Raw genomic sequence first — 4,540 nt, 5'->3', positions numbered from 1 at the left:
TGTAAACACATATTAATATCGTGTCTGTGGGCTATCGCAAAAAACTTAAGTCCATAGCCCACTCCCTTTTCTGATTGCGATATGCAATAAATCCTGGACCCAACTAGATTATTCACTGCAATTTATATTAATATCACATATGAGGCTTATATCGCAATCACAAAGTTCTAAAATCATGCCTCATGCTAATGCCAATTGTGACATGATCTCGATTGTTGATTTTGGTATCACATCAGCTGCCACGTCAGTTCCACATCATCTGCCATGTGGATCCTCCATGTCATCTGCCACATCACCATGATGTCATCCCTTCCCACATATCGCAAATCACAAACCTCCTAACCAACTCTTATTATCTTCCCCTCCATAATTGTGATTGCGAGAAAGCCCCGAAACCGACAAGATTATAAAACCCATACCATAAAATCACACATCTAGAACTATCGTAGTTAACAAAGGGTCCTACCTCATGCCAACTACGATTGCGATAAATCCCCAGACCCGATGGGATTATTCTCTCCAATTCATAAATCCCCTGCATCCAAGAAATCACAAGAATCATAGTCTAAAACTTTTCGCATGTCTATTGCGATTTTTGATAAGCCCCATACCTGATAAAAATTATATTTCAATTCATAAAAATATCGCATCCGTGGCTATCACAGCTCATTTAGCCATACCTCTTGTTCCAAAGACTCCTGCTAAAATCAATTATGATATACGATCAGGCCCAAGCCATCTACCATGTCATCCCAGTCGTCATCCGTGACATCATTCTCCATGTCAGATACCATGTCATAGTGATGTAACCATGACATCATCCCTTACGTCATCTATCATATTGCAAATCACAAATCTTTCAAGACTGTTGGTATTGTATCGCTTCGTTATTGTGATATGCGATATACCTGACCCAACGGGATTATACAATGCAATCCATAAATTCCCGCATCCGCACAATTGCAAAAGTCATGGACCTTAAGCCATTCCTCCTCTACCCATTCCAATTGCGATTTGGTCTTATTCGAATTTTCATCTATTTCAAATAGGGATTCTCCTTGCTTGAAATATGACGATAATTCAACCCCCGGTCTAAAAGTGATTGCGATTTTGCGATAAAATCATAAAAGTTCGACTTTTCTTACCACATACCTCACTTCGCATGACTTTCCATGATGTTTTTTTTCGAAATTTATTACGACTCTACATTTTTCCTAATTTCTTGCAAAAGTGATTTGTTTCAAATAAAACTCACTTATCAGTTTCATTTATTTCCAGCTTATCGATTCCTATTTTTCTTGTTCAGGTTCATGATAAAAGAGGATAGATGTGATGATAAGTGATAGTTTAGTTCAAACAGACAAAGAAACATCCAGAGAATCTGATGGAACAAACAAAGCTGAGGAAGACAACAAATCACTTTCAGAACATTGCTACCAAAAATATGTTTTTCTTTAGGCATATTGAAGGGATTTGTTTAAATGCCTTCATCTCTATGCACAATAGATTAAGTTGTTTTCTGCTATTTAAGCTTATTTGTTGTATGAAATAATGGTCCTGAATTTTATGAAGAAAGGCTATAAAGATCGCACTACTATACTTTCACGTTTTTTCTCAATAGAACAACTGAAACACTGTTTAGGAATTTTCATAAAGAATTTATAGAAGTTGCACTTATGTACTCCCGAAATAATCTTCATGAGAAGGAATAAACTGTTGCTATTTCTTTTATGAGCTGAGCAACGTGCATCTGCTCTAGTTTTAAAAGCATAAGTTCATGCATTGTAAAAGACTATTGGAGACCAGACCTAGAAAAATGCATTCAATAAATTGGTATTTTTAATACTATTGTTTTAAATACTAGTTTAATTTTATAATCGCAGGAATGTGTCATTTTATTCATTTTTGTGCACTATTATCTCTATCAGTAATTTGTCTCAATCATATGTTATTATTTATCTCTAGTCTTATGTGTTGAATTTTGATTTCTGAGTAACTATTTACTCAAAAAGCTATCTTTTAATACTGATTTAACAAATAATGATATGTTGTGAACTATTTCCTCATATTCTTGTTTAATCATTTGAATTATTGATTTAACAATCAATATCATTTTGTGAACTACTTCCTAAATGTTATTGGTTGATTATTTCAGTTAAGAGGTCTCTAAATAGAATATGTTTTGGTATTCATAATGTCAGTTAATTGAACTATTTTGTTAGCTTGATATTCATTATAAACCAAACATATTTAAATCCAAAATCAATTAAATATCTTGCTCTCAGTTGGGTTAGCTCTATATTTTCCTAATTGAGATAAGATTAGGATTTAATTCCTTTTTCTTGCATTTTAGAATTAGTTTTCACTTAGATTAATTCTACATTTCTAGAAGTCCTCTTTTGAGGTAAAACATTAGATTGGTTTGGTTTTTCCACAAAAACAACTTAAGGATCATTCTTCTTGCTTGATCATCTCAAATAATTGATTTGATGGCCCTAGCTATTAGCAATTGAATACATATTTAAAGATGATAGTGGTTGGGAAAAGGTAACTGGACCTAGTTAAACCAGTCAAAGCCATTATTCCAAACAGAAAAGGAAATGCTTTAAGGTCTGGATCGGGTGGTTTTCCCCAATGTTGTTGCAACAATTTTCGAGGCCTCAACACAATCTGACTCTTCTTATGAGAATTATTTAGATTGATAATGTCCAAGTACCTTGTATGGTTTATGAATACCTCCCTAGTTAAGAGGGAGTGTTAAAATATGTAACTAGGTTCGGTCTTCACAATGACATATGCAATCATGATTTTATATAATAAGAAACATAAATTTATTATTTTTATTATTGTGGCATGGGTTTCATGCTCAAGGGAGATTTATTTTTATGTCAAGCACCCATTGAGTGCTCTAGAGCTTGTCATTGAGTCTACAAGTCAATTGAGTCATTTTCATGTTGAAAGGCCATTTTTGGGCATGTTATATATTATAAAGAAAATTTATTTGAGTCAAAAGAAAGTCAAAATACCCTCCAAGATCTTGTCATGGTGAAAATATCACGTTTCCCTACATGAAGGGAAAATTCAACCTAAAGATCACAATTTGTACGCCTCACAAGCCTATAAATAAGAAGGAACTCAACCTCATTTGAATAATCACTCAAGCAAGTTTGATCTTCTAAAGGAAGTAGTTGGAAAATGATGAAAAAGAAGAAGAAGAAGAAGAAGATCAATGTTTTGGGTCTCTCTCTCTCTCTCTCTCTCTCTCTTGTACTAGGGTTTCTATAGTCACTAGGCTAGTCGAAGTGCTGTAAAGTTGTTGTGCAAGTCGAAGTATTGGAGATCTATTGGGAAAGATAAAGTGTTGTTGGTCAAGTCGAAGTGCTAGGACGAAATTGTTGGGTCGAAGTTCTAGAAGAATTTGCTAGGTAGGTTGAAGTTCTAGAAGAATTTTCTAGGAAGTTGAAGTTGCAGAAGAAACTATTAGGCAGGTCAAAGTTATAGAAGAATCCGCTGGGAAAGTTGAAGTTGCAAAAGAATTTGCTAGGAGGCTGAAATTATAGAAGTTTCTAGAAAGAAAGCTCGTAAAGGAAGAAAGGTTTGACTTGGTATTGGAGGGTCTTAGTCAAGGGTCATGGGTCTTGGAATTCATCAATTGAAGATTCTATATCAATAGAAGAATTCTGGTGGGTTTTCCTCTCAGGTGGAGAGATTTTGGCCTTGGATGATTGCCTATATCTTGTGTCCTTTGTCTCATTATTCTTTATGGTTTGGTAGTTTCTTGATGAAGAGAATACTAATAATAATCAAGTGAAAGAATAACATAATCAATTTAAGTAAAAATAAATCACAAGCAGTTATCAAAGAAGAGAAATCACCTAATTTAGTTTCCCCTAGATTTCTCAACGTAAAGCTTTATATTATAAAAAAAATGGTTATAAGCCTAGTACCTTATATGTTCAATTATTTCTTCTTCTCGAAAGAACTTACATTTCCAATAAGTATCTTTTCTCCTAATGTGATTTTGGTTTACCATATATCTATAATGATATGTCCTAATCAACCTCCAAAAGACACATATACAAAATGTATATGAAGTTCAAATACTTAAAAGAACCATAATAAAAATCCTACTTGGATGATCTAACTTCAAAGATGGTCTTGAATGGAGTGGTCACTTTCCTTTTCTCCTAATGTGCCTAAGCGAGCACACCTTTCCAGTCCATGCTCTTGGTGTATTCAATGCCCTCAGTTGTGTCCTTTTTCTTCCTTTTTCTCATTTGATTCCAACTTATTTAGCCTCAAATCCACAATTAATGCCACCTATGCTTCAAAAATTGCTTAATGTTTCTCATATTTTCGTTGCAAGATTTCACATTTTTTGTCCAACAACGCCAACTATGCTTGCTTATCCTTTGCTTCCATATCAATTCACAAGTTTAGTAGAGATAAAATGTACTCCATGATTTTAGTTAAATGGTCTAAGTGATGATTCATTTTCTCTTTCTCCTTGACCTAAAGTGTGTACATATCTCCTTCAATT

Source organism: Pinus tabuliformis, chromosome 9 (assembly GCF_031772625.1).
Source record: "Pinus tabuliformis cultivar Carrire ecotype Pingquan chromosome 9, CPIR1, whole genome shotgun sequence".
NCBI classification, from domain to species: domain Eukaryota; kingdom Viridiplantae; phylum Streptophyta; class Pinopsida; order Pinales; family Pinaceae; genus Pinus; species Pinus tabuliformis.
Note: the sequence above shows the minus strand (reverse complement) of the source record.